Source organism: Mustela nivalis, assembly GCF_964662115.1.
Source record: "Mustela nivalis genome assembly, chromosome: 5".
In the NCBI taxonomy this organism is placed as follows: Eukaryota; Metazoa; Chordata; class Mammalia; order Carnivora; family Mustelidae; genus Mustela; species Mustela nivalis.
In genome coordinates, this window is record NC_139024.1 from 140,238,206 (window position 1) to 140,252,216 (window position 14,011).

The following is a 14,011-nucleotide window of genomic DNA, read 5'->3' on the forward strand; positions in this document are numbered from 1 at the left end:
TGCATTTAAGTGGTGAATTGCCAATTTCTGCTCCTGAAACTAATATTACACTATATGCTAAATGGAATTTAAATAAAAACTTAAACAAAAAAGTAACAAAAACAAATAAATAAATTAAATTAAAAGTAAAAAACAAACTGGCCACACACCCCCCTGGCTTAAGCAATGTCACCCTTTACTTGCACTTGTTTTCCAAATCTGACAAGCCCAGAGACTGAAGGCTATTTATTTTCTTCTATTTAGATCCTCATTTACGGAAAACTTTTGCTGTCCCCAGATTCCATTCAGAGTTTTTGCTAAAATTTTACTCACATTTCTATTTTCTGTTTTCATAAAGGTACCCATATTTTTAATTTATTTGTCTCTTTAAAGTCTATTTAAGATTTCAAACTAGTGTCACTGTTGCTTCCTGAGCCACACCTGTCTCCTGCGCTTCCCTGGCTCCCCATGTTAGTGGTCCCTTCCAGGGGAGGGAGTTGGCTGCTCTAGACCTGACATGAATGGGCCTCAAATCTACAGTTAAGTTTGCTGTTTCATCTCTCATTTACTGCTCTTTTTAGTTCAGCTTTATTTCTATGCCTATTGTGTGTTCAAAGCTCCTTTTCTCCTCACCCAAGGATGAGAAGACTGATTGAATTATCTCTATGAGTCAGACAGTAAATTTTTAGAATTCTTTCTTTCAAGCATATGTCTTTGTGTGACCCAACCAAATTGGACAATGAGGACGTTATCTCCATCAGATACACACATACGTTTAATGTTTAAGAAAACAACCTGGGATTCATTTCATTGTTATACTCTTGGATGTTCAATTTTGTCCACTTTCTTTATCTTTTTTGTCTTTGTGGCTATCTTAAAGTGGGTTCAGTTTTCCTACAAGCCAGTTCTCCACAAACTTCTGAGTACAGTGTAGGCCTGGCCAAAATGGCAGCTGCTTTTGAACTCCATGTTGTTCATATTTGTTCATACTTAGTTTCATGTTCATACTTAGTCCATGCTTAGTTTCATGGAATTGAGCAAAAGAAGAGAGAAGAACCCTGGGATGAGGAATAGGAATGTGATATACTGTAGTTTTAGAGAAATACATGAAATAGTTTTGTCTTATTTAGAAAAATTTTTAAATTAATTTAAATCATTTGCTACTTATAAGAAGTTCTCTCGTGATATCTATTTGAGGTAACAATGGCAAGAAGATGAGTTGTGGGCTCAAGCAACCAGAAATCTTGATGGTAGACCAGGTATTTTTGGTTAGTCTCTAAGTAAACCAAAGTGATTTTCAGTGCCAAGGTGGTTGGATAGATGGTCAATTCTAAATGATACCATCGTGAGGGCTACACATTGAGAGAGTAACTTTAGTAAATTATGTCATTGACAATGAACTATGAGCACAAATGCACTTAAAGGAGTCTCAGGGATGTGTTTCGATTTACAGTTCTTCGTCTTAGTCCATTTGGGCTGCTATAATACTGTAAATGGTATGGCTTATACACAACAGAAATTTAATTCTCATTTCTGGGGGCTGGTGCCAGCATGGTTGGGTTTTAGTGAGAACCCTTTCCTGGGTTCCAGACTATAGGCTTCTCACTCTGTCCTCACATGCTAGACAGCAGAGAGAGGAAGCAAGCTCTCTCAATGACTCTTGTAAAGACACTAAATTCTTTTCATGGGGGCTCCACTCCTATGTCTTCATCTAATTCTAATTGCCTTCCTAATGCCATCATATTGGAGGACAGGTTTGTGTTATATGACTTTGGGAGGGACACAAACATTTACTTGACAAACGTGTTGTAAATGTTCTAAGGAAGGTGTCATCGAATACTATGCCCCACACAGAATGAGTAGATAGAAAGTGTACCAACTGCAAATATGCTGAGCCTCATTTATGTCAGTGTTTGCTCCTGCTGTGCAGAGAACAAACTCTAGGATATTGTTATACTTCATAACTACTGAGAAGTATGTTTCCAGAAATGGACAAGATGAACATGGATTTTTTTTTTTTGAAGATTTTATTTATTTGACAGACAGATCACAAGCAAGGAGAGAGGCAGGCAGAGAGAGGAAGGGAAGCAGGCTCCCTGCTTAGCAGAGAGCCCGATGTGGGGCTTGATCCCAGAACCTTGGGATCATGACCTGAGCCGAAGGCAGAGGCTTTAACCCAGGTGCCACTGAACGTGGAATTTTGACACTGAAATTCCTCCTCTGAGTTTCTAATGTAACTGAGGAAAATTATCCTTGGCCAGGCACCGGAGTTTTTTCGACACCCTCATGGTCCTTTTGATTATTTGATATCCCGACCTTTGGAAATTTTATTTCCTTTATTAAAATATCAATTGATATATTTTATTTGATCTACATTGATTAGAGCAAAATATTTTCATAAATATTTGTGCAATATATGACTTTTCTTTAGATATTACACTTCAATTATTCTACTGACTTAAGAAGCAACTCACTGAGGCAAATATTATGAACACTTTCACAGAGAGATTTTGTAAATGCAAAAGCCATTAAAGTGATTCAAATTTCCTCTTGGCTCCTGCTATTCCTGTGCCTGCCTTGGATCCTGAGATCAGCCATACTGTCGAATCTAGCTACTAGAAAGTATAAAATGCATCCCACACCTGTCCAGAAGGAGAAAGTCCTGAAATAATTCTTATGCTTTCTCTCTATTGCTGTTCCTCTTTTCTGTTATCTTTCCTTTCTTTTAAGGAAAAAAAATAGTACTTTGGGACAATTGATTTAGTTAGATAATGCATTGATCATACCCCTAGCCTGCGGTAAGAGCATAACTTCAAAAACAGTAATAACTAAGACAATCATCTAATTTTACTGAAATAAAACTGAAAATGTACACCCAAAAAAATAATCTCTGTGACTACTTTAGGTGCATTTGTGCTTGTACTTTATTCTCAATGACACAGTAATCTACTAAAGTTCCTCTCTCGATTTTTCTCTTTGCAATCTGGAAGAACAGATTCACCAGTGATTGTGCTCATTTATAAAAGCATCCAAAACAAAATTGAACCCCAAGGCTGATAAGCTATAAAGATGCTGATCAGATATGAGCAGAATGGACCATGCTTTGGGGCTTGCTCAGCTAAAGATGGTTCTAGAAGACTGATGGCTTTATATACACAATTACAAACACCACAGCTCTGTCAGATGAATGGGAACTCATGAGATATGGGGCTGTCCCTTTATTAAGTAAAAAATGACATTTTGTAAAATACTTCCTATGATTTAGTAATTTTTTGGAGTTAATTGAATTCCCAATGTTCTTTGGTAGAACACATAATCAAAGGATCTTTCAAGAAAGAACAATCCAATTATATATATATATAATATATACATATATGGAAGTTCTACAAAACAAAGACTAATTGATTTTTTAATGGCTCAAACTAAAAGGAATGAACCTTGTCAAATTTATATAATTGCTATCCATAACCAGTAGAAATCATAATCAATAAGAAATTAGAAATATGCTTGTTCTTTCTAGGGTTTCTGTTCAAAGAGAGGTTGAATATAAGAAAACAACCTGGGATTCATTTCATTGTTATAAATAACACAAACAGTTAAAACTGTAGCTACACAGAGGTAATATATTAAAAACAAGAATGACCTTCAATATGAGATTAATGCACATTTATCAGGGATGGTGTTAGTCCACAAGACCAGGCTTGGATAGATTTGCTCTTGATCATTATATCCTAGTTTTTCCCTATGGCTTTCAGATTCATATTTTAAAAATAAGACCTTGCATTTGCATTTCTGTAAAAGTTTTTTGCCAAATTAAAATTGTATTTATTGACTCAATGAATAAGTATGGATGTCAATTTAAAGCTACTTGTATTCTCCAGATTTTATTTCATAATTCTAAAAGTGAAACAATGATGAAAATCCATTACTACCTCCAGTGGCTTTATCTTTCTTGCTCTCAGTTTCTCTATGGAGAATCTTTAGGCTTTGCTTGTTCTGAGTCCTCAGAGTTCTTTTTTCTTTTCTTTCTTTCTTTCTTTTTTTTTTTTTTAAGATTTATTTATTTATTTTAGAGAGGAGGGAAGGAACAGGGGGAAAAGGAGAGAATCCTGAAGCAGACTCCTTGTTGAGCATGAGCCTGACATAGGGCTTGATCCCAGGATCCTGAGATCATGACCTAAGCTGAAATAAAGAGTTGGATTCTTGACCTATTGAGCCATCCAGGTGCCCTGTCCAGAGTTCTTACTGTTTCTCCTGGCTTCCCACAAAAATAAACTAACTCAGATCCCTATTTATACAGATATATGTATATGTGTGTGTATCTATCTATCTATCTATCTGGAGAGAGAATATATATATGTATACATACATAAAGAGATAAAGAGATATTTAGATGATAGATATGGGTATATATTCATGAGTAATAATAGCTTCCTTTTATGGTAATAAGAAAATGAAGCAAAAATCACCGAGGTCCTTGAAACACTGAAATTAACAAATTTTGATAGTCTCAGGATAATTTGAATTAGGTGAGGAAAGTTACATACATTTCTGAAAACTGTTTTTTTGAGGGATATTTGTCCTATTGATGCACAAATTTAATTTGAATGAAAATGTCAGAATGAAGACATTTAAGACAGACTGGCCCCCAGTATTTTTAAGGCCCCAGGCAGGAGTGTATAAAGGGAAACCCACATAACCTATGTGTAAATATTTCAAAGTCAAACTTCTAAATCAAATAAATCAAACTAACAAACCCTCACGTAAATATGTTCTATCCTCCTACCGTGACAAATGTAAGTTATCACAACTTGGCAGGCCAGATTTGAATTTGAATTCTAGAACCCCTAGGAGATCCGTACTGCAGGATGATGCCTGGGAGAGCTAGACAGGGACCTCTGGGCACGGCAGCCCCTGCCCATCTACTCTTCCCCCCACTCTCTCTGGTTGCCTCCTCCACAGTCCTGGAGGCCCTAGTGTGGAGATGCCAGCCTGCATTCCAAACTTCATATGCAACGCTTAGTCCTGGGGGTGTGTAGAGGTTTCCCCCACTTTCTGAAAGTTCACCTTATACCCATTTGCTTTTGGAAAAGACATGCATGGGTACCTGTACTCACTAACCAGAAGAAATCTGAAAGGGATTTTTGCATTTACAAAAAAAGGCATTACTGAATGTACTAACAGGTCTTTTGAAAAAGTGCAGTGGTCCAAGAGGACCTTTTGGAAAGTGCTTTATGCCATTTTGTCTTAGGGAGGGTTTCATAGAAAGACTCTACTTTCAGTTATGGGGGGAACTTGTATATTACTGATAGGGTAAACTTGGGGAGAAGGGGCCAATGGTCCTTATAATCTGGCCCACATAATTAGAGACTTCCAGGGTACCAGGCACTGTGACAGTGGTCTAGCAGGTAAGGACTCGGAGTAGCCAGGCCCCTTTCTACAGGCTTCTTGCCAACAGGAGAGTCAGGGCCAGAAAAATCCAGAAAAGGAGTTCCTAAAGCCTAGCGCCCAGGGCAAGGGGCCCCACTTTCCCATATACAGAGATGATATTAATCCAAGTTCTCTATCATGCATTGAGGTGTAGACTCCAACTAAGAAAAAAAACAAAACAAAACAAAAAAACAAAAACAAACAAACAGACAAAAACTACTATTCACTTTATATCATACCTTTTTTCCTAAGGAGTTTTGAAAATAATATTATATAAGAGAACAATAAAACTTAAAAATAGCCTCTAATTGGTGGGAGGGGCACCTGGGTGGCTTAGTCAGTTAAGCGTCTGACTTCTGCAGGGGTCATGAACTCAGGGTCTTGGGTTGGAGCCCTGGGTAGGGCTCTGAGCTCAGCAGGGAGTCTGCTTGTCCCTCTCCCTCTGCTCCTCCCCCAGCTTGCGTTTGCACTCTCTCTCTCTCTCTCTCTCAAAAAAGTAAATAAAATCTTTAAAAAGCTTGGTGGCAAGATGGTTTGGGAATTACACAGTTTAGGTAAACACATTTTTCAGATGATATTTAAACTACTGTAGTTTGTTAGGAATAGGAGAATTTATGATAAATCTGTAGTTGCTATTTGGAGGGGGTATGTTGTAGGCAATGATTGCCTCCCAGAGACATCCACATTCTAATCCTTGGAAATGGTGAATTTGGTATAAAGAGGAATTCAAGTCCCAGATGGAATTAACGTTGATAATCAGCGGGGTTTAAAATAGGGGTATAAGCTTGTGTTGTCCAGGGGATCGTCACAGAAGCACAAGCATTCTGCACAGTGGAAGAGGGAGGCAGAAGAGTAGATCAGAGTGAAGCAGGGTGAGGTCCAGAGGGATTCCAGGTGCCATTGTTAGATCTGAACATGAAGGATGGGATTAGGTGCCAAGGAATGCGGCGTCTCCAAAATAGGAAAAGGCAAAGACACAGATTTTCCCCGGGAGCCTTCAGAAACAAATGCCAGCTCTATCAACACCTTGATTTTCAGTCCAGCGAAGACCATGCCAGACTTCTGAGCTCTGGCACATGGAGATAATAAATGTGTGGCTTTAAGTCATCAACTTTATGGTAATTTATTACAGCAGCAAGAGAAAACTAATACAGGGGATAAGTGTCTCAGCCCAAGGTGACAAACTGAAAATCTCAGCATGTTACTGAAAATTCCTTATTAAAGTGTAGAATTAACATGCTCTATGTTCTTGATTATCATTTCTGAAAAATGAGGATGGATTTTCTTAAAAACATAGATGAATTTATAATTAGGATAAAAAATGTCATTAACTCCTAGGTACACGATTATATTATGATGTACTTGGCCTAGTGTATGTATCTGCAAATTTAGTCTTGTGTGGTTGGTGTATCTGTGTAGCCAAAAGACATATTAGTTGTGTTACTTGCATTGCAATTCAATGAAGAGAGAATGGTGAGTTTAACCAAATATAGAACGCAAAAGGAATCTCATTAGTCTTTGAAAGGGTTCAAATACAAATTGTTAATCATAAAGATAAAGAAGTGGTCCAAGTCTTGAATGGGGTAATTCTACTGTCAGTCATTATGATGCTCTATGTAGGTACAGATACTGGATTAAGATAAATTTTTCTTGTGTGTGTGTTTTGGTTTTTTTTTTTTTTTTGAGAAAAAGATTTGTTTCCAAAGAATCTGTTCATGATGTCTTAAATCATATCAAAGAAGAAAGTTGTGTGGAATTTTTGATTAATGTATTCCGTAGTTTGTTAATGAAAAGATGAACTATACTTAAAATATTGTTAATTTTCCCTGAAAAGCTATTATTAAATCATATATATGTATAGGTGTGTGTCTACATATATTTTCAAATATATGAGGATCATGGTCTAAAACGAGGATAAAAGGTAAAATATCCAAGCAACTTTCAATTTCTTCTTGACCTTATAAGTTCTGAACTTCCAAAAATAGCACAAACAGTGCAGTGAACACAAGAGTAATATAAAATGAAGCTAAAAATTGAAAGCAGGGTAATCAGATAGATATTAGAATTTAAATTCATGTAAGACTTTCTCCCCAAAATCAAGTGTAAAAATCAGAAAATTCATATTAAAATGAACAGACTTCATTCACTATCAAGGGCATTTCTTAAACTGAATTTCCCTTATATCAGGCGGCTTTCCCTCACCCTCCTCCCATTTTTTTTTTTTTTTCAATCAAGCCTAAGGAAACCTATAGTGAAGTTCTCTCATAACAAAGTATAATGGGGCTTCCTACACACTGTATATTGAGGGCTGTCTATTCTATTTTTAAAAGTCTCCAGGGAAGAAGCTTCTACAACTTCCTTGTGAATCTCTGACTTCGTACCTGGCAATCTTCCCCTCCCCGGGTCCCCAGGCTGGCCTTCCTCCCTTGCTTAAGAATTTATTATAGATCAAATTATTTTAGGGTTCTGAATATATTGTTATATTTAAACGATACTTTCCCCCAAAGGGGCTCAATTAACACGGTGCAGGCTGTGTGTGCCGTGGAGCGCTATCTTCGAAGAAAGGGGTTCAATTAATATAAGTGGGTGGGATTCAGAGGATCAACACAAATCAGAGGCTCTCAGAGGAGCTCTCTCAAAAGTTTTGAAACAACCGGAACCTGACGTGTGCCTTTCTCCTCCTGACTGTTCCTGGAGTTAAGAAGTGACGTGCCATTGAAGACAAAGGATCCCAGCCCAAGTCCTGAGGTTAGAATTCTGACCACATTGACTGTTTCCGCATCAGAGGGTAAAGATAGTGTTTCCCTACCTTATTTTTTAATATGGATTAATTAATTTTTGGACAATATTTTCAAAGACAATTAATTCTTTCTTAGCCTCTCTATAGATTTGATCCGGTTTTTATTTCTCAAGACATTTTTTTATTATTTTCCACCAAAAAATTAAACCAAAATGCAGGAGAGAATGGAGTCCCATTTTGTCATAAAATTGTGTGTTGACATTCAGGAGGAGATATATATCAATTTTTTTTTTCAGAATTTCCATAGTTCTCTAATAGTCTCTACTACCTTTATGTTGTCTTAGAAAAAATAGCAGCAAAATATAACTAGGAATTTTTAAAAATACTTATATTGCTATTTAATACTACTCATAAACTTTTAATTAAAACATCAGAGAGACGGTCTCATATAAACAGTCAAACATGTTAACTGTGTACTTACGTTAACTATTTACTGTCTGCTTTGGGGGAAAGGGATCTACCCTTTTCGTGTTCTATGTTTGCTTGTAAGTCATTTAGAAAAGTTTTTGATCTAAAAAAAATTAAAATTGTAATTTTTATGTTACATCTTCTTTATTAGAATGAGCGTGAGAGCAGATCTTCCATTGATCCCACTTTTGAGAATTTCTCCTCTTCCTGTTGAGAAAAGCAGGAAAGTTATCTTTATGACGATGAGCAAGTTGTTTTTGTCTGCCAGTATGTCAGTAACAAGCCACTTTCAATATTGGAGGTCCACTTGTCTTCTTGCCTGCCATATGTTTAGGGAAGGGACTGGAAGTCCTGTGTACACTAAACTGTTGAACATATTAACAGAGCTCAGCAGGGAGTGGGAGATTTTACTATCATGTGGTTTGTCTTTTGTCTTTTGACCCTTGGCCCCACAGAAACAGAATAAGTGTTCTTCACCATGTTACTTCAAAAATGAGGTCAAGATGAACTTTTCTTTTACTTTTCCACTTCAGCTGTACTGTTAGTATTATTCTAAAATAATGACTCTGAATTTAAAAAAAAATATTATCTGGCTGATTGTTTTTCGGTCCTTTTTAAAAAAAAATTATTTATTTATTTGACAGAGAGAGAGAAGGAGCAGAAGCAGGGGGAGCAGGAGAGAGAGAAGCAGGCTCCCCACTGAGCATGGAGCCAGAAGCAGGGCTTGATCTCAGGAGCCAGGATCAAGACCTGAGATGAAGGCAGATGCTTAACCGACTGAGCCACCCAGGTGCCCTGGTTATGTCATTTGTTTGCAGGGACAGCTTGAATGTAAAAATGCTGCTTAGTGTTCAAGGAATTGTTACTAAGTTTCTGGGTGCTGTCTGCTGTTCTTTATTTCTAAATTTTATTTAGTTTTTAATTTTAATTTCAGGATAGCTCACACACAGTGTTACATTACTTTCAAGTGTTCAATAGAGTGACTCAGAATTTCCATACATTGCTCAGTGTTCATCAGAAGTGTACTGGTCATCCCCTTCTCCTGTTTCACCCATCCCCCAACACTGTCTGTTTTCCTTCCTGGCCCCCATCTGACCCAGGAGACGGAGGCTGGAGGAAAGAGTCTGGGTGTTTGTCTTCCCTTTGGTTTGGTTTTCTAAACACATCTTAGAGTTAGAAAGGAAGAGTGTTAGTATCAGAAGAAAAAGTAGCAAGGTACCTGGGTGGCTCAGACTGTTAAGTCTCCAACTCAGGTCATAATCTTGGGGTCCTCAGATTGAGCCCCAAATCATTCAGACTCTGCTCAGTGGGGAGTCTGCTTGAGATTCTCTCTCCCTCTTCTCTTCCCCACATTCATGCTCTCTTTCTCTAAAATAAATAAATAAAATCTACCCCCCCAAAAGGAAAATATAACAAGGGAGTGTGTGGTTCATTGTATCAAAACACACATAAGTTAGCCAAAAGTTCATGTCACAGCAAATAACGGACACAAAGTTTCCCATTTTTAAATTTTTTTCTGTAATACTTAACTCATGTCCATCATGGGTCTAGTACATAATTTCTTTTCTCATTTTCTTCATCTTTAAGAAAGGATAATAATATTTAATCTCAGAAAATATTTAAAAAATGCTTAGTAATTCTTAATGAAATGTTTCACATCAGTGCAAAACCTTCTCTTAGTTACTCTTCATATTGTTTAATTATATTTTATCTTTTTTTCAGTAATTATTCAGTTTCTTAACAGATTGTAATGGAGGAGCAGCGAAATGAGGGAAGAGGGAAATATAATTTATACTGCATGGTGTTCTAAATAATTCACTGTATGCATTATATGTGTATTTGGGAGGTTAAATTTCTTAAAATAAATTCTTTCAAACCAAAGTCACAATTCTCAGTGGATTAATATTTGAACAATTGGAAAAGAGATTAATTTTTTCCATTGTGTAACAAGAAAGTTAATAAACTTTATTTTGTTCATCTAACATTGTAACTAAATGAAACAATGTTTTCTTCACTGTCATTGTATCACGTCCAAGAAAAGTACATCTCAGTAAGAAACTTGTAATCTGTGTTATTAACCAAAACCATGTTTTAAAATCTTATTTCTTTGTATTTATTATGTCTTTAGGTCTAAAAGAAATATTAAAGTGGGGTTTTGTTAGTTTGGAATATGGACTTGGTATAAGATACTTGAACTTGCTTTAGAAAAAAAAATCATATAGAAATTTGTGTGAAGGATTTATTGCACATTCCTCTTTGAGGTGAGCAAAAGCAAGTCTGCTATTGCTGATACCACTTGAAAGCTTATTGAGGGAAATGGTGTGAACACTTGCTTTATTTCTTAACAGCAAACTGATTTTAAATGTTGGGGTTAGAAACCTATTCAACATTTTTTTCAACTGCTCTCCCTCTAATTCATAATTACAAGCTTATTCCAATCTCTGCATAATGAAACCACATTTTAGACCAACAGCTGTTATCTACTTTTTCTTGTAGCCTTGGGGTATGAATATTTTAATATTCATTTTCTATGTGCAGATAAACTAAATACTCCTACTGGAAGTCTATCAAAGTAATCACAAAAATCTTAGTTGCTGTTCTTTCTTCCATGTAACACATTGAAAAAAACCTGCTCACTTTATGCTGCATTTTCCATAAACCTGAAAGTGATTTTTATAAAATGTACAAAGAAGAATATGGAGAAATCCAGGAATACTAAGGTTCATGGGAAAGATTAGAGCCGATGGTGTTTTAGTGACCTGAACTTCCATTCTCTTCCATCTTATGTGGTCAGTTTAAGCTTTGATATTTTGCTGATGGCATTTTTTTCTAATAACTGGTTTTGTGTCGGAAGGCTGTGATTTTCACTTATTGAAATGGTATTAAGTCCTCATATGCAAATAATATGGCCTTAAGGTAGACCACCCCTCCCCCTGCAATTTTCCAGCAAAATCTCACAAATACCATTGTAATGCAGCATACACCATATGGCAACTCCTGGTTTTGGATGGCAGTGAATGAATAGAAAAATTCAAGTTCTGTAGTCCAGTAAAATGTAAAAGGGAAGCAGGAGATACAAGGGTAGTGGAAGACCTCTCAAAGAAATGGAAATAGAGGAATTTGGAGCTGGAGTTGATGGATGTTAATATTGGGAATGGTCAAGATGGGTTCTTCCTATTTTTAGGAAATCTGTAGGAAGATGTTTTTTACCTGTCTGTTTTTCAGCAGAATCTTAGCACTTATGTCATACAGTAAGCAATATTTTTGTGTGGGAAAACAACCTATGACATTAGGTCATATCCCTCATTCATGTTAAACCATGACAATTTAAACATATTTGAGGCCTGAGCAAGGTGATGGAAAAATAATGCCAGAAAAAAAAAAAGCCACATAAAAAATACTCTATGTCGTTTTTTCTAGTTACAAGGACCAAGTTCTGTGAAAGCTCATTTGGCTTTAGTGAGCACATATGTGGCGATGTCCTACGTGATCTTTCTTTCTGACTTTATGTTCTTGGCTCCTAGGATAACAGAACACAAACACTTGGGCCCTAGATTTTTCGAGAAACAGATGCTTCCCTCCCTTTTTAAAAAATGGATACATTTGACCGGTCTTGATGGTGAGAGGGGATAGAAACTTCTAATCCTTTCCAGGGCTTGTGACGGCTAAAATTTTCATGCTTGTCTCTTCTTTGTACATACTTCCACCCGCCTTGGCTCTTCTCTTCTCTTTTTTTCTTTTTTTCTTTTTGGATTGTGATTTAAGAAGTCCCTTCTAGATATCAGGGACATTCCATTTATCTTCAGCCTATTGTCATTGTCATTTCTTCCTTCGTCTTCGTGTCTTCAGAGACACTTGTTCCCTCCACCATTTTCAACGGAGTCCCAGCTTCTTCAAAGGTCCTGCCATAATACTGCCCTTTCCCCTACATTTCCTTATCTCATCTTTCTAGGTCCCGTGAGTGTCTCCTTTCCGACTGCAGATCAGCACTGCTGCCCTGTCAGGCTTCCTGCATTCAGCTTTTATAGGCCTATGGATATTCCTACCATTTAACCTGCAATTTTTTCTGTGCTGTGATGATACTAAGCCCTCTGCATGCCTTCCTTCTCCTTCATCATACTTGAGATGTCCGCTTTTATTATTTCCATGTGTGATGGAGGAGAACGGAGTGTACTGTGGTTAAATAACTTGTCCAAAGACCAGCAGCTGTTAAGGGATATCACTGGGAGCCCAAGTTGGGTCCCATACAGAACTCATGCTCTCAGTCGTGATGAGCATATTTGGTTCCTATTCTTTCCTACTCACCATCCTTCTCAGCAACACTGGCCTTCCTGGTGTCAGTTCATCAGGCAGGGGTTCTGAATTCATTGTTTGAACATTCTGGCATTCTACTTCCAATGTACAGCTGCAATACTCTAGAAATGCACACAATAGGCCAGCTTTCCACCCCTAACATTTCAGAGCTCCTGGGATCCTCACAAGGACAAGTCTTTACCTGCCATTCTCCCTCTTTTATCTCCATCGAACCTTCTTCCCTGTGTCTCTCATCGTCCGGACCCACATCCCGGCCCATTTTACCTCCATCTCTTAACTTCCTTGGGCTACGTCACCTTCTCCCACCTGCCCATTCCTTGCTTTGATGCTTCTTACTTCTCAGTCTAGATGAGTCTAGATTCCTAAAGTCTCTTACTTTTAAACAAGACTTCAGCATCAACTGCCAATCTAAAATAATTCCAGAAGTTACTCTATCCATGCCTCTCTTTAGATTACTAGGAAAAAAAAAATAGGTTTCTAAGATATCCCCTGGTTTTAAATTCCTTCTCTAAGAAGAGGTGGAGTTGACTGACATACTGATTCTAGCTACAGCATGGCATTTGCTATTCTTGGAAGTTCTTCTACTTATCCTCTCTGAGTCCTTGATGCTCTCTCCTGAGGCTTCATTCCAAACCTGCTCTCACATCCTCCTTCCTCACAAACCAACCTTCATCCCAGCAGAGATCCACTGTAACCTTCACCATCCATCCTGAGCTCCATGCTATGTTCTCATCCTGTCCTTTCCCATGTGGCACTCGCACCCCACATACACAGTTAGTTTTGTTTAGCTTTTATTTTGAGCCATTTTTTCTGTGGAGCTTATCTGTTTTCTTTACCACAATTTAAGGCTTTCTTATCACAGTGATTCCTCCCTCCTTGCCCTCAAGCACACTTGGGCTTTCCTTTCTTAAAAAAGTTCTTCACTTGACAGCCTGCCTCATCTAGCCACGGTTTTATTTCATTGTGGTTTAACTGCCGGTTGTGTTACAGTCTTAAATAAATGCATTTAACTCACTGTATCCATTCTCCAACAATCTTTCCTTCTTTGATTCCTGGAAATGTGACTTGTGCACCCAGGGT

At 37.4% G+C, this 14,011-nt stretch overlaps 1 long non-coding RNA gene across 1 annotated transcript in view; it reads right to left on the reverse strand.

Moving 5' to 3' along the window:
- Window positions 1-12,958, reverse strand: part of LOC309864408 — a 29,260-nt gene extending 16,302 nt beyond the window's left edge. The window contains exon 1 of the long non-coding RNA XR_014311508.1: window positions 12,923-12,958. This is a non-coding gene — a long non-coding RNA (uncharacterized lncRNA). The remainder of the gene's footprint in view (window positions 1-12,922) is intronic.
- Window positions 12,959-14,011: the final 1,053 nt, after the last annotated feature.